The sequence below is a fragment of the Heterodontus francisci genome, chromosome 19 (genome assembly GCF_036365525.1).
Source record: "Heterodontus francisci isolate sHetFra1 chromosome 19, sHetFra1.hap1, whole genome shotgun sequence".
NCBI lineage: Eukaryota > Metazoa > Chordata > Chondrichthyes > Heterodontiformes > Heterodontidae > Heterodontus > Heterodontus francisci.
Genome location: NC_090389.1, coordinates 17,074,834 through 17,100,262, shown reverse-complemented (window position 1 = coordinate 17,100,262; position 25,429 = coordinate 17,074,834). Strand labels below are relative to the sequence as shown.

Genomic DNA, 25,429 nt, shown 5'->3' with positions numbered 1-25,429 from the left:
GAAGTTTCTTAGAACACTGATATGATAGCATTTTGAGCACTTGATGATTTATTATATTAAAGTATGCTATATTAGTAAAATAATTTGAATTTATAAAAGCCATTCACATCCTCAGGGTGCCACAAAGCGCTTTACAGCCAATGAACTACTTTTTGAAGCGTCGTCACTGCTTAATGTAGGAAAATGCGACAGCCAATTTGTTCACAGCAAAGCCCCACAAAGAGCAGTGAAATAAATAACCAGATAATCTGTTTTAGTTATGTTAGTTGAGGAATGAAAATTGGCCAGGACACACCAGGGATAACCCCCCTGCTTCTATTTGAAATAGTGCCATGAAATCTTTTATGCCTACCTGACAGGGCAAACTGGTTTAACATCTTATCTGAAAGACAGCACCTCCTACAGTGCAGCACTCCTCCAGTACTGCACTGAAGTGTCAATCTGGATTATGTGCACAAATCTCATGTCATCCCGTGTCCTTCTCACTCAGTACAAGTTGTTGCCTTACATAATGTGTTGCTCGTTTCTCAGCAATAGGGAATGCAGCCTTTTGTACAAAAAGCAGTCTGAACACATAACATAATTCGCTGCACACCCCTCTTTATAATTTAATTGCTCTATTGTTGGCCTTTGATGCACTTCCTCTATAAATTATGGATTGAGTGAAGTGCCTCTCTCTCTGACATGCAGTTTGTCATATTTGTTTCTTAAAAAATGCCCACTCTATGATCTGCCATCTCTTCAGTCAGTGCACCTCTCACACATGAGAGAGGAATTAAAAGGCTAATGGTTACAGTGGGAGTTGCTGTAGACCTCTATAATATACTAAAACCCGGGTCTGTGAGGCAATGTGAGAAAATGCTAACAGGCCCATTTAAGTGTTCTTTGCCTACATATACCTTAACCTCCTGCAACTCCTGCAGGAGAGGCAGAAACACATCAAGACCAAGGAACAGGATTAGGCCATTCAGCCCCTCGAGCCTGTTCTACCATTCATTAAGATCATGGCTTGTGTGTATTTTAACTCCATCTGCTTGCCTTAGTTCTGTAATCCTTAATACGTTTAATTAACAAACTCTATTAATCTCAATTTTGAAATTTTCAATTGGTGTCCAGCCTCAAATGCATTTTGAAAGAGTTCCAGGTTTCTACTACCCCTTGTGTGAAGGTGTGTTTTCTGACATTTCCTCTCAGTGGCTTGGCAGTAATTTTAAGGTTAATTCCCCTTGTTCTGCACTCCCCCACCAGAGGAAACTGTTTCTCTCTTTCTACCATATCAAGTCCTTAAATCACCTTAACCAGTGCATTTAGATCACCCCTTAATCTTGTATGCTCTCTCACCTGGTTAGGAATCTTTTGTCAAAAATGATTCTCCATCCCTTCAAGTGTGATCAAGCAAAGCCACAGGAAGCTGCAAACCCAATCTTATTCAGGATCCTCCTTCTGCTGTGTTGGCGTGGTTTTTCAAAAATGTGTCCAGCGCCGCATTGAAGGACTGCAGTGGGTCACTTCTCTCTGTTGCCTCCAGAATGGTGTTCCACAGATTGGTCATAGGATAAACAAAAGAATTGTCTGTCTGGTGCTCAGTGTCTTGAGAGTTCTGCATTTTTGTGTTTTTTATGATAAGTATTTCATTTCTCTCTCTATGCCAGTGCAAAAAAAATGTTGCAATGGTTGCAGCTTTTTTCCTTCAGGTCGTTGATGCTGTTTTATGGATGTTGGAAGAAGGGATTCCCTGGAAATGGGTCAAAATTTGCAGGTACCTCCCACAAAGAAAAGTTTGAAAACCGCTGCTATATTGTACTTTATTGTCATAAGATCATAGGATGGTTATAGCATAGAAGGACACCAGTCAGCCTGTTGTGTTCGTGCTGGCTGTCCAAGAGCAACTCAACTGGTCGCATTCCGCTGCCCTTTCCCCATAGCCCTGCAAATTTTTTTACATCAGATAATTATCCAGTTCTCTTTTGCAAGTCACAATTGAATTTGCCTCCGCTGCACACTCAGGCAGTGCATTCCATATCCTAATCGCTCGTTGCGCAGAAAAGGTCTTCCTCATGTCGCCTCTGGTTCTTTTGCCAATCACTTTGCATCGGTGTCCTCTAGTTCTCGACACTTCTGCCAGTGGGAACGGTTTCTTCCTATCTACTCTGCCCAGATCCCTCGTGATTTTTAACACCTGTATCAAATCTCCTCTCGACCTTCTCCAAGGAGAACAGTCGTAGCTTCACCAGTCTATCCATGTAACTGAAGTGTCTCCTCCCCGGAACCATTCTCATAAATCTTTTCTGCACCCTTTCTAAAGCCTTCACGTCCTTCCTAAAGTGTGGTGCCCAAAATTGGATACACTGCTCCATTTGAGGCTGAACCAATGCTTTCTAAAGCCTTCACCATAATTTCCTTGCTTTTGTACTCTGTCTTTATAAAGCATAGGATCCTGTATGTCTCATGTCTCAACCTCCCCTGCCACATTCAACGATTTGTGCACATACAGCCCCAGGTCCCTCTGCTCCTCACAGAATCACAATCGTTACAGTGCAGAAGGAGGCTATTCGGCCCATTGTGTCCACACTAGCTCTCTGAAGGAGCAACTCGCTTCTCCCCATAACCCTGCACATTCTTCCTTTTCATATAACTGTCTAATTCCTTTTTGAATGCTTCAATTGAACCTACCACCACCATGTTCTCAGGCAGCACATTCCAGACCTTTCGCTGCGTGAAAAAGGTTTTCATGTCACTTTTGCTTCTCTTATCGAATACTTTAAATCTGTGCCCTCTCATTATCGATCCTTTCACAAGTAGGAACAATTTCTCTCTAACTACTCTGTCCAGACCCCTCATGATTTTGAATACCTCTATCACATCATCTCTTAGCCTTCTCTTCAAGGAAAAACTGAATCAGATTAGTTAACCATGATTTGCCCTTACCACTGCCTGCTGGTTTTCCTTAATTAGTCCACATTTGTCCAAGTGATTGCTAATTTTGTCCCAGATTATGATTTCTAAAATCTTTCCCACCACCAAGGTTAAACTGACAGGTGTGTACTTGCTGGGCTCATCCTTACACCCGTTTTTTTGAACAAGGGTGTAACATTTGCAGTTGTCTAGTTCTCCGACACCTTTGTCACCTGTTCTATAACACGCCCTTCAATAAGATGCTTTTTATGACTGGTATTTGCATTATTTGGGAGGGTCTATCGATATTTGGAATTTATTTTGAGTATGAATCCCCTTTGTTTTCACTTGATCTCCCCACTGCTTCAAAAACAAAACATCTTGCCCCTGAGCCATTCAACAACTGCAGTTGAAAGGCCAAGTCATTGCTGCAGGCGAAAGAAAAGCAGATCTTGCATTTATGTAGCACCATTCATGACCTCCGAACATCCCAAAGCTCTTTACAACCAATTAAGTAGTTTTGAAGTGCTGGGATTGTTGTAATGTAGGAAATATAGCAGCCAATGTGTGTACAGTGAAGCCCCACAAACAGCAATATTAAAATGACCAGATATTTGCTTTAGTGATGTTGGTTGAGGGAAAAATATTTGACCAGGACACTGAGGAGAACTCACCTGCTGCTCTTTGGAATAGTGCCTTGGGATCTTTTACATCCACTTGGGAGAACAGACAGGGCCTCAGTTTAACTTCTCAACCAAAAGATGGCACTTCTGACAGTGCACTGCTCCTTAAAAGCCTGCTCGGGTCTGCAAAAAAAACCCCGACCCGAGCCCGACAGAACCACATCCGACCCGAGCCCAACCCGGCCTGAGTCTTTTTTAGATTTAGATTTAGAGATACAGCACTGAAACAGGCCCTTCGGCCCACCGAGTCTGTGCCGACCATTAACCACCCATTTATACTAATCCTACGCTAATCCCATATTCCTATCACATCCTCACATGTTCCTATATTCCCCTACCACCTACCTATACTAGGGGCAATTTATAATGGCCAATTTACCTATCAACCTGCAAGTTTTTGGCTTGTGGGAGGAAACCGGAGCACCCGGAGGAAACCCACGCAGACACAGGGAGAACTTGCAAACTCCACACAGGCAGTACCCAGAATTGAACCCGGGTCGCTGGAGCTGTGAGGCTGCGGTGCTAACCACTGCACCACTGTGCCGTTCTTCCATTTTTTCCCACCCCCGACTTGATCAGTTAACTTACCTTCCATTTTTCTCTTTGTTGCTGACCTGCACAAGCTTAAAGTAACAAAACCACCTTTCTAGTCCAAAAATTAAACTAACAGTGGAACCACTTGCCTGTGATAGAACATGTCCGACCCAGACCGACCGAGCCTGAATGCCGGACCCAGAAGTGCGACCCGACACATGTCGTCTGGTCCCGTCGAGTTCGGGTCGGGTAGCAGGCCTTTACTGCTCCTTCAGTACTACACTAGCGTGTTGGTCTAGTACTGAGTGTGTGCCTGGAAGATACCTGAATGCAGCTCAGTGATTCTTCCCTCCTTATCTTTAGGGAGGTGCCAAGCAATGATGCAGCTGAAGACATTTTTATATGATTATATATTGTAGCAAGTGCACAGAATCCCCTGCCATTGATCCCAGCTATCAATACAAAGGAAGTAAAGGAAGGATGGTGTACCTCATCTGTACTTCTGCAAGTATTGCTTCGAATAATAAGCCTAATCAAACTTTTCCTGTGTCTTATGGTTGGCTGCAGGGAAACAGTGCAAAACACAGGGCTGTTGATACATGTGCCTTGTTGTGTTTTAAAATGCAAACACTCCAGTCACTCCAGAGATAGAATATTTAACTTCCAAGTAAGTGAACTTGAAGTTGAAAACTAACTATATTATCCTCAACCTTCCCTTCCAGATTCTCTGACACCAAATTCTCCTCAGACTTGCCTCCAATAACAATAGCAGCTTACTTTTATATAGCACCTTTATTTATTTATTTATTTAGAGATACAGCACTGAAACAGGCCCTAAACATCCTAAGGCGCTTCATAGAAGCAAAATGAGACACTGAACAGCATGAGGGAATATTAGGGCAGATGGCCAAAAGATTGGTCAAAGAGGTAGGTTTTAAAGAGACTCTTAAAGGAAGATAGAGAGGTAGAATCTGAGAAGTTCAGAGCTTAGGGCGAGGTAGCTGAAGTCACAGCACCAATGGTGGAGCGATTGAAATCAGGGATACTCGAGGCCAGAATTAGATGTACGCAGATATCGGGCTAGAGGAGATTAGAGAGATAGGGAGGGGTGAGGCCATGGAGGGATTTGAAAACGAGGATGAGAATCTTAGAATCAAGACACTGCTTGACCTGGAGCCAATGTAGGTCAGTGGGCACAGGGGTGATAGGTAAATGGAACTCGCTGCACGTAAGAATACAGGTAGCAGAGTTTTGGATGCCTTCAGCTTTACAGAGGGTGGAACTTTGGAGACCAACCAGAAGTTTTTTTTAATTTGTTTGGGGGATGTGGGCATTGCTGACTATGCCACATTTATTGTCCATCCCTAGTTACCCTAGAGAAGGTGGTGGTGAGCTGCCTTCTTGAACCGCTGCAGTCCTTGGAGTGTAGGTACACCCACAGTGCTGTTCGGAAGGGAGTTCCAGGATTTAGACCCAGTGACAGTGAAGGAACAGCGATATAGCTCCAAGTCAGGATGGTGTGTGACTTGGAGGGGAACTTGCAGGTTGTGCTGTTCCCATTGCATCTGTTGCCCTTGTCCTTCTAGGTGGTAGAGGCTGAAAGTTTGGAAGGTGCTGTCGAAGGAGCCTTGGTGAGTTGCTGCAGTGCATCTTGCAGATGGTACACATTGCTACCACTGTGCATCAGTGGTGGAGGGAATGAATATTGAAGGTGGTGGATGGGTTGCCCATAAAGCTGGCTGCTTTGTCCTGGATGGTGTTTCGCTTCTTGAGTGGTGTTGGAGCTGCACCCGTCCAGGCAAGTGAAGAGCATTCCATCACACTCCTGACTTGTGCCTTGTAGATGGTGGACAGGCATTGGGGAGACAGGAGGTGAGTTACTGGCCTCTGAGCTGCTCCTGTAGCTACAACATTTTGTGGCAGGTCCAGTTCAGTTTCTGGTCAATAGCAACCCCCGGGATGTTGATAATGGGGAATTCAGCGATGGTAACAATTGATAACGGTTTCATGATCATCACTAGACTAGCTTTTTAATTGCAGATTTATTAATTGAATTCAAATTCCACCATCTGCTGTGGTGGGATTCAAAGCCATGTCCCTAGAGCATTAGCTTGGGGCTCTGGGTTACTAGTCTAGTGACATTACCACTACCCACCGCCTCCTTAGTGTGTTGGAGTAGTCAAGTCTTGAGGTAATAAAGGCATGAATGGCGGTTTCGGCAGCAGATGAGTTGAGGCACAGGGCGATGTTACACTGGTGGAAATGGGCAGTCTTGGTGATGGCACAGAGGTGTGGACGGATGTTCAACTCGGGTTCACATATGTCACCAAGGTTGCGACCAATCTAGTTCAGGCTTGGATAGAGTCGGTAGCTAGGGAGCGAAGTTTGGAGTGGGGATCAAAGCCAATGGCTTCATTGTTCCCAATATTGAAGAAAATTTCTGCTCATCCAGTACTGGATGTCAGAGAAGCAGTCTGATAATCTGGCAGGAAACAAGTCATTGAGAGAGGTGGTGGTGGGTGTTGTCTGATCATGAACTTGTTGAATGGCAGAGCAGGCTCGAGGGGCTGAGTGGCCTACTCCTATGTTCGTATGTATGTCAGTGTTGTCATGCTAGGCCCCCACCTACCAAGAATGAGGCACATTAATTTTGTCATGAACATTGATTTTAAACTGTTACTGGAGTGAAGAAAGGACTTGTTAAACAGATCAGCCATGGCTGGAAAAGACATTTGCATATTAGCAGACAGTGTTTGGAAGGACAAAGCAGCCATTCCCTGACACATTCAACCCCCAATGGACTTTTGATCACCAGAGGTTGAAGGTGGGGGAGTTCGCATTCCAGGTTGACTGCTAAGATGGCCGAATACACAAACGGACATGGTCAAACCAGCTAGTCACATGACTAACCTGTTCGGCACCCTGAGTTTTTTTTGAAGTTGTACAAACAGTTTGGGCAAAAAACAGAATGCTCCTGGACTGAAAAGATCTCTCCTGGCTGGCTCACCACAGCCTCTCCTTTCTGTCTGCTTCCATCTCTTTATCACGGAACTCCAAATCCACTAAAGACACACGAACCCCACGAGATAAAAGTCTCCTACAGCGAACAAGGTTTAAGAAGAATATTGGGCCCCAACGAAAAGCTAGATCTACCTACAATAAAGGACACTGCAGTGAGCTCGAAGAACTGTAACACAAAAAACCTCCTCAGATATTGCCTCAAACCTTTCCATTTTATTTCTTCTGTTCTCTTTCTGTCTCTATCTGCATGTGTATATCGGATGTGCATGCTAGCATGGGCACGTCGTGTATCCGTAGGCGTTAACCGAATTAGAGTTCAGGTTTACTTTTATTAAATTTCAACTTTTCTTCTTTAAACCTAAGAAAGCCTGTTTGTGCCTTATAATTGGAAAGTGGTGAACAAGGATTCACCAAGGGGGAGCTAAAAACAGTGTGTTTAAAAATAAAACCCTTTTACAATAAGACCAGGTGAAGGCTGAAAGGGAATCCTAAACCGCTTTCTCACCTGGTCATCACAGTGTACATGTGAAAACTAATTCTGTGCTTTTTGATAATGTTGCTGAGGGGCAGCATGTAGTTGAGAAATAAGAGGGAGCCAAAGAATGATCCTTGGAAGACAGCAGAGGTAACGGTGCGTGAATGCGAAGAGAAGTCATTGCAAGTGATATTCTGGCTGCACTTAGATAGGAATAGAACCAGGCAAGTACTGTCCTACCCTGCTGGATGTCAGCGGAGAAGCATTGGAGGAGGATGGTGTGGTCAGCTGTCTCAAAGGCTGCAGACGGGTTGAGAAGGACAAGGAGGGATAGTTTACCTTTGTCACAGTCACAAAGGATGTCATTTGTGACTTTGATAACAGCAGTTTTGACACTGTGGTAGGGGTGGAAATCTGATTGGAGAGATTCAAACATGGAGTTCCGGGAAAGATGGGCACAGATTTGGGAGGTGACAACACGTTCAAGGACGTTGGAGCTGGGGCGGTAGTTTGCAAGGACGGTGGGGTCAAGGGTTGGTTTACTGAGGAGGAAGATGGTGATGTTGGATTTAAAGGAGAGAGGGACAGTACCTGAAGAAAGAGAGCTGTTAACGATATCATCTAACGTGGGACCAGGAGGGGATATTGGTCAGCAGTTTTGTGGGAATAGGGTTGTGGGAGCAGGAGGTGGGTCTCATGGACAAGATGAGCTTGGAGAGGGCATGAGAGAAGATACAAGGGAAATTAGAGAAAGATACGAGTTCAGGGTTAGAGCAGGTACGAACTTCAGAGAGGAAGTTTCACTCTGTGGGCTAATGGAAGGGATGGAAGTGGCAGAGGCAGCTGATCGGATGGTCTCAACCTTGGTGCCAAAGAAATCCATGAGCTCCTCGCACTTGTCATTTGAGGTGAGGGTGAAGGAGACGTCAGAGAAGGGCTTAAGAAGATTGATGCAGTAGAGAAAAGAAATTGGGGGTTATCTTTACATTCCAGGATGATCCTGGAATAGTGAGCAGTTTTAACAGACAAGACCAGGACCCAAAATTGTTTGTGGTCCAGTCAGATCTGGCAGTGAATGGCAAAGCCAGATGTCCGCCTCGTCCTTTATAGTCTACATCCCTGGGAAATAAAGGAGCAGAGATGGGGGTCATACCAGCAGAATGGCTAAGGTGAGAGAGAGTAATTTTATTTGTGACTGGGGCATCAAAGGCGTTGATGAGGGTGTGGTTGAGCAAATCAGCTGCAGAAATATTGTGGCAAATGGAGGGCCAAAGGTTAGGCAGTTGGGATTTTGAAAGTACAGTTGTAAGAGAATAGGGGTGGATGCAGAAGGAGGTGGGGTGGAGGATGTGGAAGGAGATATGGGTGGAGAGTGATACAAGGAAGTGATCAGAGATGGACTCATCCATGATTGATACGATGGGAGCGGCGAGATCATATGAGATGGCAAGGTCAAAGGGATGGCTGTGTTGACGTCAACGCAGCATTTGACATAGGGCTCCTTGATGCCGTACTGACAAAATTGAAGTCAATGGGGATCATGGAGAAACTCTCCACTGGTTGGAGTCATACCTAACACAAAAGATGATTATGGTTGTTGGAGGTCAATCATCTCAGCCGCAGGGCATCATTGCAGGAGTTTCTCAGGGTCGTGTCTTGGGTCCAACCATCTTCAGCTGCTTCGTGAGTGACCTTCCATCCATCATAAGATCAGAAGTGGGGATGTTCGTTAATGATTGCACAGTGTTCAGTACCATTTGCGACTTTTCAGATACTGAAACAGTCTGTGCCCAAATGCAGTTGGATCTGGACAACATTCAGGCTTGGCTGATAATTGGCAAATGATATTCGCACTAAAGGCCTGCTCAGGTCAGGAAAAAGAACCCGACCGAACCACAACAGACCTGAGCCCGACCCAGTCCGTGTCCCTCCGATTTTGCCCCCGGCCCGACCCGACTCGACTCGACTCGAGCCCGTCCTGACCATCCCTTTACTTACCTTCGGACTCGGAACCTCCAGGAAGCTGCAGCACGTGCGTGATGATGTCACTCGCTCACTGCGCAGACTCAGTTTCGTCCCGGACTCCCCGCTCAGCTAAGTTTTTCAATTTCAGTACTTACCAGCAGAGCACTTACCATGTGTGTCCAGCCCAACCTGGACTCGGCCGGACCCGACCCGAGCACAGCACAAACTTGGCCCGACCTGACCGAGCCCGAAAGTCGGACCCGGAAGAGGGGCCCGACCCAACTTGAACCTGATACATGTCGTTGGTTCGGGTCCCGTCGGGTTAGGGTCGGGTAGCAGGCCTTTAATTTGCACCACGCCAGTGCCAGGCAATGACCATCTCCAATAAGAGGGAATCTCACTATCTCCCCATGACATTCCATGGCATTACCATTGTTGAATCCCCCATTAACAACATCCTGGGGGTTATCATTGACCAGAAACTGAAGCAGCCACATAAATACTGTGGCTACAAGAGCAGGTCAGAGCCTGGGAATTCTGTGGTAACATCTCCAGACTCCTAAAGCCTTTCCACCAGCTACAAGGCACAAGTCAAGAGTGATGGAACACTCTCCACTTGTCTAAATGAATGCAGCTTCAACATCACTCAAGCAGCTCGATACCATTTGGGGCAAAGCAGCCCACTTGATTGGCACCTAATCCATCACCTTCAACAGACACTCCCATCTCCATCGGCGCACAGTGGCAGCAGTGTGTACCATCTCCACTGTGCACTGCAGCAACTCGCCAAGGCTCCATCGACAGCACCTTCTAAACCTGCGATCTCTAACACCTAGGACAAGGGCAACAGACGCATGGGAGAACCACCACCTGCAAGTTTTCGTCTAAGTCACACACCGTCCTGCTTTGGAAAAAGTATCGCCATTGCTTTACTGTTACTGGATTAAAAACCTGGGATTTCTTTCCTAACAGCACTGGCTGCTAACACCACATAGGATGCAGCGGTTCAAGAAGGCAGTTCGCCACCACCTTCTTGAGGGCCATTAGGGATGGGCAATGACAGCGATGCTCATATCCCATGAACAAACAAAAAGGAGATGGTACAAGGTGAGATGCTTAAAGGAGGAGAAGGTGCCAGAGGAGTAGGGGATCTGGCTAAGGTATGATTTGGTGATAAGTGCCACACCGCCACCACAAAGATCTTGATGGGGCAAGTGGTCGAAGGTATCCCCAGGTGGGAGGTTTCAGTTCAGGAGCAGGGGTCATCATTCCTCTCAGCCAGGTAAGAAAGCCCGTATGGACTCATCTCACTTTGATTCTCCATTCTAGAGTAATTGCCTCACCCTGACCCTCATTGGAGAGTCATTTACTCTCGTTTATGCTTACTTTGAGTGTTCCGGAGCCAGACTGTCCTTACCCTGATCCCCCATTGAAGAGTTGCTTGGTGTCGTCTCTGCTTACTTTGATGGGCTGTTCCAGAGCCAAACTTTCCTTACAAAAGCAAAATACTGTGGATGCTGGTAATCTGAAATAAAATCAGAAAATGAAACAGGTTTTGAGCAAGTGAAAGGGGGGAGGGTGAGAAGAACAATAAAAAGGAATGTCTGTGATAGGGTGGAGGGCAAGAGAGATTAAATGGGAAAAGTTTTAAGACCAAATGGAGTGGTAATAGGAAAAGTAAAGAAACAAAAGATGTGTCAGGAGGAGGTTTGAAATGTAGGATCCTGAATAGCTGCCATCCGAATGCAGAGTAAAGGAAATAAGAGTGTGTACTATCTACAACAGGGATGTCCACCCTTTTCGCTGGAAGGCCACACTATAATTTTTGTCTTACATAGGGGGCCTGTGAGACAATTTTGGAAAGATAAAGGCACTAAAAATTGATCTTGCTATGAATCAAAGCAACAAATATGCATTTTTCTGAAGAAGCTTTAAATGAGAAGATTAATTTATTGACTTACTTTCTCATCACTATTTTGGACACTGATTTAGTCAGATACCTGGATTTTTTTTTGCTTGCACAAGTAGTCGGTGTTTGCCTGCACAACTGTTGTTTCAGATAGATATCCATCTGTCAGGAGTGATCCTGATCACTCTCCCTCCCTTCTCTCTCCCTCCATCTCTCCTCCTTTCCCCCCCCCCCCCCCCCGTACCGTCTGCCTCCCCTCGCCCCTTCTCCTTCTCCCCCCCCCCCCCCCCCCCTTGCCTGTCTCTCCCACCTTCGCCCTGTCTCTCGCCCCCTCTGCCCCCCCGATCTCCCCCTCTGAACTCCCCCTCTGACCCCTCCAACCCTGCCGTCTCCCCCTCCTCCCCGGTCTCCCTAGGAAAACTAATGGGACTGTTGGTTGACACTGCTCCTGGACCTGATGGCCTGCATCCTAGGTTCTAGAAGTGGCTGCAGAGATAGTGGTTGCATTAGATGTGATCTTCCAAAATTCCCTAGATTCTGGAAAGGTCCCAATGGATTGGGAAACTAAGTGCAACACTCCTATTCAAGAAAGGAGGGAGACGGAATGCAGGAAACTATACGCCAGCTAGCCTGTAATCTGTCATTGGGGGAATGCTGGAATCCATAGTAAAGGAAATAGCTGGACATTTAGAAAATCATAATACAATCAAGTAGAGTCAGCATGGTTTTATGAAAGGGAAATCTTATTTTACAAATTTATTAGAGTTCTTTGAGGATGTTACAAGTGGTGTGGATAAAGGGGAACCACTAGGTATAGTGTATTTGGATTTCCAAAAGGCATTCATAAGGTGCCACATAAAATTGACAAGCTGACTCCTTTGGGCAATGATGCTGTTGAAACTGGGGTTACACAAACTGCAACTGGTACTATATTCATGTGAGTTCATCATTCTTGTTTTGGCAGGAAAGCAGCAATAAGACAGAGTATAGAGGATGTAAATTTCCCCTTCATTCATGGGAAATACACTCCCTGTTGTCTGACCTTTTTATTAAAAAAAAAGTTGGAAATTAGTAAAATAAAAGCAAAATACTACAGATGCTGGAAATCTGAAATAAAAACAAAAAGTGCTGGAAATACTCAGCAGGTTTGGTAGCATCTGTGGAGAGAGAAGCAATGTTAACGTTTCAGGTCAGTAACTTCATCAGAACTGGCAAAGGTTAGAAATGTAATAGGATTTAAGCAAATACAGTGAGGCTGGGGCAAAAGAGAACAAAAGGGAAGATGTTGATAGGAAAGTGGGTCACAGAGAATAACTGACAAGGTGGTCATGGGGCAAAGGGTGTGTTCATGGTGTAGTGAAAGACAAAGCGTTAGTGCAGAGAGGGTGTTAAATGACAGAATAATGAAAGTCCTAGCCAAAAGCACAAACATGAAAAAAAACAGTGGGCAGGCATGTGGTAAAAAAATTGAACGATGAAACAAATTAAAAATAAAAAGGGGGGCCAGTCATGCTGTGAAATTATTGAACTCAATGTTCAGTCAGGTAGGCTGTAGCATGCCTGATCATTAAATGAGGTGCTGTTCCTCGAGCTTGCGTTGATGTTCGCTGGAACACTGTAGCAAGCCCAGGACAGAGATGTGAGCATGAGAGCTGGGGTGGCGGGGGGTGTTGAAATGGCCAGTGACAGAAAGCTCGGGGTCATGTTTTCGAACTGATTGAAGGTGTTCTGCAAAGCGGTCACCCAATCTGCATTTGGTCTCCCCAGTGCAGATGACACCGCATTGTGGGCAGCGGATAACGTTATACTAAATTGAAGGAAGTACAAGTAAATCGTTGCTTCACTTGAAAGGAGTGTTTGGGACCTTGGATGGTGAGGAAAGAGGAGGTAAAGGGGCAGGTATTACACCTTCTGCGTTTGCATGGGAAGGTGCTGTGGGAAGGGACGAAGTGTCGGGGGTACCTTCGGCAGCCCCTCGGCCGCGCCCCCCCCCCCCCCAACCGCACCTGACTCTGCTGTAACTACCCCCTCCCCTCTCGCCCCCCCCCCCCCCTTTCCTCCCCTCTCCTCTATATCGCTCTGTCCCTTCGCCTATCTATCTCTCTCTGTCCCCTCTCTCTCTCACCATTGCTGAGCGGAAGCAGCAGTTTCTGAACTTCCGTCGGACTTTTTACAAAAACGAATGGAACCTGCCAGAAAACTCCGAATCTGTCCGAAGTTCAGAAACACCTGTCAACTCTGAAACTGACACTTGCGATTTTTTTTTAAAAAGCTGATCTGAAGAAGCCAATGGGAAATTTCGTGCCCCTGAAATTACCAGTCACGGACCTCAATATCTTTTACCACGGACATTGGTGTCCGTGTAAGGACACGGTGCCGACCCCTGGACGTGGGTGAAACTGTGACCCATCATCTATAGACCTGTATTCAGATCCACCAACCACCCCAGACTGATCTGGTGAAGGTCTCCAATATATGCTGGCTATAAATGAGTTTCGATAGTCTCAGTCCAGTTCCAAAGGAGCATGGGCTCACAGCACAAGCTGCCTCTAATTCAACAAATTAGCAGTCTTAGACTAGGAGGTAACGACCAGTGTGGGAAATTGCAAAGTAAAACTGGGTCAGTAAGGGGTACTCTTCTGAGCTAGGGCCTTGGGCACCTTTACGCCCTTGTCAAGTCTTTCAGAATGATTTTCTTTGTTCAAGGCACAAGTTGTTCTTGAGGAGGAAGAGAGGGAGCTTCAGTCTGCTTCCAGTTTTGCTGTGCCTGACCAGGAAGTATTTAGGACTGGGTATTCGAATTATAAAACAAAACATCCATCACCTTGGGCATAAAGCTATGCTAAATGCCAATGACTTTTGTGGGTGATTTCCTGTCCCCGAGCCACAATTTGTTACACCACTCCTGTGTGTCTCACATCCTCCTCCCCTTTACCATTAAGAGTGTGCATATTGTTCTGTTTAGAACTGTCTAGCATTATTTTTAACTTTTCCCTTCAAGCTTCCTGCATGAATGATGTAGTGGATGAGGGAGTATAATGGTTGTGTGTGTTGATCAATTGATATTGAAAGGAAACACTTGTTTCTATCTCCCTTAAGTATAGATTTCAGTCTACTCTTGACTTCCTCAGCACCCCTTCCTCTTTTAGTCTGCAGTCAAACTTGGCGTCACCCAACAATTATTTCTTGATTTTACTGCCTTTTATACTTCTTTCTTTGTCTCCACTCTTTCTTTCTTCCCTCTTGTTTCCTCCCTGCTGCTACTGAGATATAAACTCCTGACTCAGTGCCATTCATATGAGCATGACATGATCATGCATACGTGGGCACAGAGAAAGCATAGAGTGAAATAGTCACTGTTTCTTCAGTAAAATAATCTTGTAATTGACAGGAGTCATTAAGCTATCAAGTCATAACAATGTGAGAGAATACCCTTACAATTTATCCATAGTGAATAACTCTGATATTGTGCATCACTGTAACATTTTGAAGCAAGTGCAGGGTAATTAAAATGACAGCTTGACTTTGGCAAATATATGCTCCCCTGCTGAGCACTAACTTCACTTTTGTTTCACCTTAATAGAAACCATAGAAAACCATAAAACCATAGAAAAACTACGGCACAGGAGAAGGTCATTCAGCCTGTTGTGTCCGCGCCGGCCGAAAAAAACTAGTCGCCCAATCTAATACCACTTTCCAGCACCCGGTCCATAGCCTTGTCGGCTGCAGCACTTGAAGTGCATGTCCAGGTACCTTTTAAAAGAATTGAGGGTTTCTGCCTCCACCACCGTGCCTGACAGTGAATTCTGGACAGCCACCCTCGAAGTGAAAAGGTTTTTCCTCATTTCCTCTCTAATCCTTCTGCCAATCACCTTAAATCTGTGCCCCCTGGTAATTGACCTCTCCGCTAGGGGAAACAGGTCCTTACTGTCTACCCTATCTAGGCCCCACATAATTTTGTACACCTCGGACGACACAAAGGTTGGTCGAGTTGCAGATAGTGATGAGGATTGTTAGAGGATACAGCAGGATATAGAACGGTTGGAGACTTGGGCGGAGAAATGGCAGATGGAGTTTAATCCGGACAAATGTGAGGTAATGCATTTTGGAAGGTCTAATGCAGGTGGGAAGTATACAGTAAATGGCAGAACCCTTAGGAGTGTTGACAGGCAGAGAGATCTGGGCGTACAGGTCCACAGGTCACTGAAAGTGGCAACGCAGGTGGATAAGGTAGTCAAGAAGGCATACGGCATGCTTGCCTTCATCGGTCGGGGCATAGAGTATAAAAATTGGCAAGTTGTACAGAACTTTAGTTAGGCCACATTTAGAATATTGCGTGCAATTCTGGTCGCCACACTACCAGAAGGACGTGGAGGCTTTGGAGAGGGTACAGAAGAGGTTTACCAGAATGTTGCCTGATCTGGAGGGTATTAGCTATGAGGAGAGGTTGGATAAACTTGGATTGTTTTCACTGGAACGACGGAGGTGGAGGGGCGACATGATAGAGGTTTACGAAGTTATGAGCGGCATGGACAGAGTGGATAGTCAGAAGCTTTTTCCCAGGGTGGAAGAGTCAGTTACTAGGGGACATAGGTTTAAGGTGCGAGGGGCAAAGTTTAGAGGGGATGTGCGAGGCAAGTTGTTTACACAGAGGGTGGTGAGTGCCTGGAACCTGCTGCCGGGGGAGGTGGTGGAAGCAGGTACGATAGCGACGTTTAAGAGGCATCTTGACAAATACATGAATGGGATGGGAATAGAGGGATACAGTCCCCGGAAGTGCAGAAGGTGTTCGTTTAGGCAGGCATCAAGATCGGCGCAGGCTTGGAGGGCCAAATGGCTTGTTCCTGTGCTGTACTGTTCTTTGTTCTTTATTAAGTCACCTCTCAGCCTCCTCTGTTATGAGGAAAACAACCCTAGCCGATCCAATCTTTCCTCATAGCTGCAACTTTCGAGCCTGGCAACATTCTTGTAAATCTCCTCTGTACTCTCTCCAGAGCAATTATGTCCTTTCTGTAATGTGACCAGAACTGTATGCAATAGGTCGGCCTATAAAGGAAAGCATATCATATGCCTTCGTCATTCTATCTACCTGTCCTGCCACCTTCAGGGACCTGTGGACATGCACTCCAAGGACTCTGACTTCTTCTACCCTTCCCAATGTCCTCCCGTTTATTTTGTAGTCCCTCGCTTTATTTGCCCTCCCCAGCTGCATTACCTCACACTTCTCTGGATTGAATTCCATTTGCTACTTTTCTGCCCACTCAACCAAACCACTTATATCTTTCTGGAGTCTACAGCTGTCCTCTTCACTATCACATACATGGGCAATTTTTGGTTTATCAGCAAATTTCCCGATCATGCCTCCCACACTTAAGTCCGAACCATTAATATATACCACAAACAGCAAGGGACTCAACACTGAGCCCTGTGGAACATCACTGAAAACAGCTTTCCATTCGCAAAAACATCCGTTGGCTACTACCCTTTGTTTCCTGGCCCTGAGCCAATTCTGGATCCAACCTGCCACATTTCCCTGTATCCCATGGGCTTTCATTTTACTGACCAGTCCGCCAATTGGGACCTTGTCAAATGCCTTACTGAAATCTATATAGACTGCATCCACTGCACTTACCTCATCAATCCTCCTTGTTACTTCCTCAAAAAACTCAATTAAATTAGTAAGACATGACCTTCCCTTAACAAATCCATGCTGACTAATCCTGATTAATGTGTGCCTTTCTAAGTGGCATTTTATCCTGTCCCTCAGAATAGATTCTAACAATTTACCCACCACCGAGGTCAGACTGACCACCCTATAATTATTTGGCCTATCCCTTGCACCCTTTTTAAACAATGGTACAACGTTTGCAGACCTCCAGTCGTGCGGTACCTCTCCTGTATCTCGTGAGGATTTAAAGATGATCCTCAGCGCATCTGCTATTTCCTCCCTGGCTTCCTTTAACAACCTGGTATGCAATCCATCCGGCCCTGGTGGTTTATCCACTTTCAAGGATGTCAGACCCTCTAGTACTTCCTCTCTCATTATGCCTATCGTATCTAATATTTCACACTCCTGTTTAACTACAATGTATACATCAATCCTCTCCTTTGTGAAGACAGAGACAAAAAACTAATTAAGAACCCTGTTCACATCTTCTGCCTCCACACATAAGTTCCCTTGTATATCTCTGATAGGCCCTACCCTTTCCTTAGTTATTCTCTTGCTGTTAATGTACTGATAAAACATCTTTGGGTTTTCCTTGATTTTACCTGCCAATAATTTTTCATGTCCTCTCTTTGCTTTTCTAATTTCCTTTTTTACTTCACCCCTGTACTTTCTATACTCCTCTAGGCTTTCTAAAGTGTTAAGATTTTTATGATCATAAGCTTTCTTTTTCTGCTTTAACTTACCCTGTAAGCTTCTAGATAACCAGGGGGCTCTAGAATTGGCAGTACCACCCTTTATCTTTGTGTGGACATGTCTACACTGTGCCCGTAGAATCTCGCTTAATCTCTTGACCATCATAAGATTGCCTGGCTAGATACTGAGATTGGTGAGGTACTAGTGCCACCATTTCCTGATCCATGAGGCTCCTGACAGAGTGGTAACAACTGCTTCAGATCGGGACAAAGAACCTGACCTGAACCTGACCGAACCATTGCGGGCCTGAGCGCAACCCGACCCGAACCCGCCACTTGTCGACCCGTCCCAAGCCCGAGCCCGACCCGACCATCCCTTTACTTACGTTCCTGACATCGAACCTGTAAGATGCTGCAGTGCATGCGCGAGACCTCATAGTGACATCACTCGCTCACTGCGCAGACTCAGTTTCATCCCGGACTCACAGCTCAGGTAAGTTTTTTTTTTTTAGTTTTAATACTTACCAGCAGAGTACTTAATGTGTGTGTCCCGCCCCACCCGACCCGACTCGATCTGGACTCGCCCCGAGCCGAGCCCGAAAGCCAGCCCTGGAAGATGGGCCCGACCCAACACATGTCATCGGGTCTCGTCAGGTTCGGGTCGAGTAGCAGGCCTCTAGTATCAACCACAGCCTCTTTTCCTGGCCTCTCAGCTCTTGGAGACAGCAGGCCAGGCAATCAACGGGATAAGGACACATGGGGATGTTTACCCAGAATCTATAGAATGCCGTTTTTGTCTGTCTGCACTATTTTATTTGGTTCGTGGGTTGATTTGGTGGATGGTGCCTGATGCACACGGAGGCACTTGGGCACATGGAGGACTGTTCTGCGTGAAGCACATGCGGCGGCTGCTGGTGTGTCACTGTCCCCGTGCAAAAATGGAGTCAGTGTGTGTGAGAAAAGCGATGCGGATTCTTCATTATAGTTGTGAAGGTTTTTTTTTCAAAAAACTGGGGCAGGAATCAGCAAGAACTGCCATGATTCGTCCTTTCCTCTCACCTCACTCCGGTGGTGTTAACGTACAGTAGCTGGGAGGTGAGCCTATGTGGAGCGTTACCTGGAATCACCTCAGCAATGACTATCAGCTCGGTCAGCAACACTGCACTGGCCGCGGTCAACAGTCAGGATTGCAGCGGGACTGACCCGGAAAGGTACCCCTACCCCTGCATTAAGGAGTGAAGCTGAGATCCTAATGTGAGTCAGCGCTGCCTTGTGTTTAGCCCGGCCATAACCGATCCTATTGAATTCTAATTGGATGATTTTCAAAATGTTAGCCAAGCAACTGCTGCTTACGGGGTGGGAAGAGGGGTGTCAGGAAAGGGGTGTCAAAATGGAAATGTGGTGGGATGGGGATGGCATGGGAGGGAGGAGTTGGCATGGAATTGGGATGGGGATGGGAGGAGTGGGACGGAGGGGATGGCTTTATGTATTTCCAGAGTGAGAAGATTTGATTCTGTTGAAGTCTTTGGTGAAAGAATAACTAGAAATTCTGTATATAAAGAGGTGCTGTTACAGTAACGATACTAATATGACCGCAGATGTTCTGTGGCGCTTTGCTGGTATTTCCCTAAAAGAAACATTTTAAGCAGCAGTTCATGACAGCCTTGGCTTCAGGCATGAAACTAACTAGCCACTGTTGACCGTGTTGGACCCCAGAACCATGGAAAATTTAAGAATTGAGTTTCAGAAAGGAAGCACTGTAGAATTGGTGCCTACTTCATGCTTCCAGGGGAAGAAGCTTTGGACACCAATGCACTCTCTTTATGCCCCCAGTCCTGCCCCAGATGGGAAATCGATGTCAACTATCCTAGGCTGTATCTGTATTCTCCGAGTAACTAGATAGCATCGGTCATTGACACAGGAATGGAAATTTCTCTTTTTACATAGTTGAAATAGTTTAGGTTTAAAATGGATGCTGTTCTTTACTAAGTACAAAATAGTAGACTGGAGAAGTTTCATCTGTGTAATCCAGGTTGGGCTGTTGATCATAGATTAACCAATAAAGGTTTTTCTTTTGGTGGGCAACATGGTTAAAATGTTCATGAATGTAGCCATTAAGAAATTAATATATAATTTCAGGTTATAGACCTGTCAAAATGTGTATGGAGGAAAATAGAGTTGGTAATCATTGTTTACCAAAGTATGAATGCTCAACACTATTTTGTAAAACTGTTTCTTTGAAGAAGTCAAGCAATCAAAGGGCTGCACGTCCCATTTTGGCCATTAATGTTTGCTTCTAGTGATGAAGCATAGGACTCTGGACTTATTCAGTGTATAATACTTCATCCCGACAGCTGTACTGAAGAGGGCAGGTTAACTCCCTGTAGACAGCTTGCTGTTCTCCTATACAGGTATTGTGCTGTTTAATATCTTGACAATGTTTTTGCTTCTGTGAAATTATTTTTGTAATTAAATTTAATCAGTAGTTTAGCCTGTAAAAAATGGTGGTTTGTTAATTCTATAGACTTTTGTCAAGATGTACTGGGCATCCTGCGTAGTCTCCAGAAATAAATTGACTGTGATAGGCATTAATTTGGTCCTCGTTTTGCACTAACTCAGTTTTGCCAAAGATGCACAGTTTGAGGGATATATGGGCACATGCAGGAGTTGTGATGAAACCGTTTGCACAAGAGAAAGGTAATGGGGAGGAATTAGGGCGATGCCATGACTGTAATGCAGGGTGTTGCCTCTTGACTGGGAGAAGGGGTAAAATAAATCAGTGTTCTACCACATAAAATTTTAAGGATTAATGTGGCCTTTCAGCTAAATGAAAATCCAGTGTTTGCTACCTCTGATCACGGCATTGAAAATCTAGAAATCTCTTCCTCAAATATGGTAACTGGGTTATTTGAAATTTTCAAGACTGTGATCAACAAGACTTTTTTTGTAGGTAAGTGTATCATAGGATATGGATCAAAGACAGCTAAATTGAGTTGAGGTGCAGGTAAGCCATGATGTAATAGAATGGTGAAATAGGCTTGAGGGGCTGAATGGCTTCCTGTTCTTATGAGCATTTTTTAAGAAGGTATGGGAATTGGATGTGATCTGAATCTGCTGTTTTTTGCTAAATTATTTTGTTTGGCTTGATCTAATATCTTCGCAGCTAAGGTTTTTTATCTGGACATCTGCAAATAATCATCCATTTAAACAGCAGCATTGTAATGGGATAGTCATTCTTTGTTCAGTGTTTTAAGTGATTGATAACCAAAATAATTCAGGTAAATGACTGAGCGGTGAACCCATTGTGGGTTATGAATGTCAAGTACAATATTGTATTTTATAGTTTTCAGCAGTTACTGCTTGGATGTTTATCTTTGAGTTTATTAAAATCTTGCTTTCAAGGCTTCCCTCAAACAGCTCAGTGACCACATTTACCACCTTTTCTGGCACTGAGTTTTGCATATTACAAAGGCCCCAGGTTCCAACCCTGGTCTAGACTAATTTACTAATCTCAGCTGGGGTATTGCAGTTGGCCCCAGTGACTCTGGGATAAAAGAGCAAAATTGGCCAGGGGTCTCGCTCCAGTTTGCTATCCAGTGACCCCACAGTGTCTCTGAATGTTGAGTCAGGACATAATCAGGCTTTTCCATGATGCCACTTGTGGTTGAGTAATCTGCCATTGCTCTTATCTAGACTTTGTGCTTGCTTAGTGAGGTACAGACTGTGTTGCCGGCACAACTATACCCCAGCTTGAATTGACATCTTTAGGACAGGAGGGGAAGAATAGTTTGGAAGAGAATTTTCAGATTAACCCATCTTGTCCAGGCCACTTTATGCCATGAACTTGGGAATTAGGTTCACAGAGAACAAAGTTCTGTTTGAGAGTTGACATTGATGTTGGATACGACGTAAAGTATGGATGCTTGAAAAACGCAAACTTTTTTGCCCCACCCCACCCTGTTGCTGATCTTGTGCTATTCCGAAGCAAATTAATTGATCAAACACAAATTTTCATTTCAATTTAGATAAAACTACAATTCAGTAGCTTTGGAAGCAACATCAAATAAACCCATGAGAATTTAAAGGTAAGGGTTTCCTCCAACAACAGTTTTGCTGTGGCACTAGCTTGAGGGGGTAGAACATCTCATAGGAACCCATTTTACTGTATCCATTTTTGCGCCCAGTATATTTTCCAGCAAACATACACCCAAACATGAACAAATCATTTTTAAGTGAAGTAATGATGGTTGTGTAATGTCTTGAGTCACATTTTCAATCACTATTTCCTCAGCAGGGCTGAACATTAACAATGTTTCAGGTGATGTGTAACATGCAAAAATTCAAATAGCCACAGCAGTCATTCAATCAGACTCCTGCATCCAAGGTTTACTCACCCTCACTTCCGGTTGTCAGCAAGCTCCAAAGTACAATTGCCAACATTGCCAGGGTGTCCCCAAACTTGTTGGGAGTAATCTGGCCCTGGGAAATTGGTCATGGTCAGCACTGGCTGCCCAGGTGGAGGGAATCCTGCCCCAGCCTTACGCTAGTAATTCTAACAATGAGGGAAAATACGACTGAGGAATGTTGAGTTGAATTGCAAAAACTAAAGCTCCATGTTAAGCAAGAGCCTTGAAATATATACACTCTATATAATTTAAAGAATATATAGACAAAACTGGGGTGTAGATCCTTGTAGTGACCACTGGTAGTAATTATGGAGAGGCAGGGGAGGACAGGAGAGGTGCCCACATCTTCATGCTAAGTTGTATTAACCTAGAGTTTGATAGGATATGAGTCTGATGCCCACCCCTCGCTGGCCTTATGCTTCAACACTAATGCTTCAAATTTACTGCAACTTTTTTCTCTAAGCCAACACTGCTTTCTGAACAATTGCTTCACTATTGCTGAAAACAGACATTTAGTCGAAGCTTTTCATATTGCACTCATCAGGACAATTCGCAAGAATGCCAATGTAAGGGAAAACAACAAATTTATACTGTGTGAGAAGAGAGTGCTGATTAGTTGACAAGTGGACTCTGGTAGAGGTGTTGCCATGGAGAATCCAACAGTTTATGGTGTCTGACAGTTAACTGCCAAGCTTTGTTTGAAATTTAAACCAGGCAGTTTGACTCTGGTCAAGGCATTGCCCTAAGGAATGAACCAGCGAATGGCTATCATATTTTGTTTAGCTGAAACAGGCGCAATATGTGTACATGTTCTTTCAGCCTGCAAAGAACAGGGCCCTGTGTATTAATATATGTAGCTTCCAGTACGCGCAAATGCGTCACATTGCGAGCCCGACTGACAATCTTAAGTTGGTTGTCAGCATAATGCTTAGCACAGTGTGGTTTACTTAGCAAATGTTGTCCAATCACAGAATCACATCTAATGTTGGGCATTGTGTTTTGAGTTTTGCAAGCATGGGCTGGTTGGGTATGCTCTGTACCTTGCCCGCTTCAAACAGTGGAAGGGACATGTTATTTGATATGATCTGCCAGTCTTTGGGACATATGGCCTACATATCTAGCATCACACTGGCTAGGTAATGTTCTGTCAGTTACAGCGGTCATTCTCATAAATGGTCTGAGCATTTTAGTGCTGTGTCTCTGTTGACCAATATCTACTATACAGTAGTGTAACCCGTAGGTGTAACAGTTGTACCTTATTGTGATCGAAGCCAGTGGCTTTCGTATGTGTGCTTGAATCTCATTGATGGTGAGTTAAGAAAACACTTGATAAGATGAAGCCAGTTAAATCATTAAGTGGTTTTATTTGACAGCGTACATACATTATGAGCAGCAGTTATGATCAGACTTATTTACTACACCCCGGTATAACTTTGTGTAATAAAATAATGAAAACACCACCCTTCCACACATCAGAATAACTCCTAACTAACCTCCTGAAAATTTTCTTCTGAGCCTGGCCAAAGCTTAGCCTTGCAGTTTCTTTTTTTAGAAAGAAAATCCTGACTGCCTTTGCTGGGCCTGACTGCCTATGTTTCTGCCTCTTATCTCCCTCACTTTACAGCCAAAAAGGAAAGCTAAGCACCAAGGACCAGAGATTTCCCAACACATTAAATGTGAAGTGTTAATGATCAGTAATTGATTATCAAGACAAGCTAATGAGTTGCTTATTTGTTTACCATCTTTGGGGAAAACACTCATTAGCACGTTAAACACCTTTCATTTAGGTAGTTTTCCCCTAAAATTGTGGGAATACTCTTTGAAAATCTAACATTTAAAGATACTTCAATTTTCCAAATCTTTTGTGGAAAATGGCCAAAGAGATCCCAAAATGTGGCAGGCTTTTAAGAATTCCGAATTATTTTGTTACTTTAGTTTCAGAAAACAGTTTAAAGGTCAGTGGTGCTTTTCCACCTAGTGGAGTAGAAGAATGCATCCGACATCCTGTATATCTGTCTGGTGCGTAAGTCGAGTAAACATAGGAATTAGGAACTGAGTAGACCATTTGTCCCCTTCGTGCCTGTTCAGCCATTTAATCATGGCTGATCTGATTGTGGCCTCAACTCCACTTTCCTGCCTACCTCCGATACCCTTTGACTCTCTTGTTAGTCAAGAATCTCTGCCTTAAAAAATATTCAGTGACCCTGCCTCCACCGCGCTCTGGGGAAGAGAGTTCCAAAGACACTGAACCCTCTAAGAGAAAAAATTTCTTCTCATCTCTGTCTTAAATGGGCAACCCATTATTTTTAAACTCTGTCCCCTAGTTCTAGTCTCTCCCACAAGGGGAAGCATCCTTTCAACATCCAGCCTGTCAGGTCCCATCAGGATTTTTTTTTTTTAGATTAGATTAGAGATACAGCACTGAAACAGGCCCTTCGGCCCACCGAGTCTGTGCCGAACATCAACCACCCATTTATACTAATCCTACACTCCTACCAAACATCCCCACCTGTCCCTATATTTCCCTACCACCTACCTATACTAGTGACAATTTATAATGGCCAATTTACCTATCAACCTGCAAGTCTTTTGGCTTGTGGGAGGAAACCGGAGCACCCGGAGAAAACCCACGCAGACACAGATCTTTTATGTTTCAAAAGATCACTTCTCATTCTTCTAAACTCCAATGGATACAGACCCAACCTGTCCAACCTTTCCTCATAAGATAACCCCTCCCCTCACCCCCATCCCAGATATCAGTTGAGTGAGCCTTCTCTGCACTGCCTCTAACGCATTTATATCCTTTCTTAAATAAGGAGACCAAAACTGTACACCAATACCCTATACAACTGTAGCAAAACATCCCTACTTTTATATTCCATTCCCCTTGCAATAAATGACAACATTCCATTTGCCTTCCTAATCACTTGCTGTATCTGCATACCAAACTTTTGTGATTTATGTACCAGGGCATTCAGATCACTCTGCACCTCAGAGTTCTGCAATCTCTCTCCATTTAAATAATAATCTGCTTCACAATTTTTTCGACCAAAATGAATAACTTCGCATTTCCCCACATTCTCCATTTGCCACATTTTTGCCCACTCGCATAACCTATCCATATCCCTTTGCAGACTCCTTATGTCCTCTTCGCAACCTACTTTCCTACCTATCTTTTGTG

At 44.6% G+C, this 25,429-nt stretch overlaps 1 protein-coding gene across 3 annotated transcripts in view; it reads left to right on the top strand.

Annotated features, from left to right (window-relative positions):
* The window catches only part of rad54l2 (RAD54 like 2), a 149,091-nt gene that overhangs the window by 63,446 nt on the left and 60,216 nt on the right, over positions 1–25,429 (top strand). The window contains exon 1 of one of the 3 annotated variants that reach the window (XM_068051408.1): positions 20,151–20,253. The exons of the other annotated variants lie outside the window; for them this stretch is intronic. The gene's annotated coding sequence lies outside the window, so the exon portion shown is untranslated. Of the gene's footprint in view, positions 1–20,150; positions 20,254–25,429 lie in introns of those variants that run through there. 3 annotated transcript variants of the gene reach the window in all.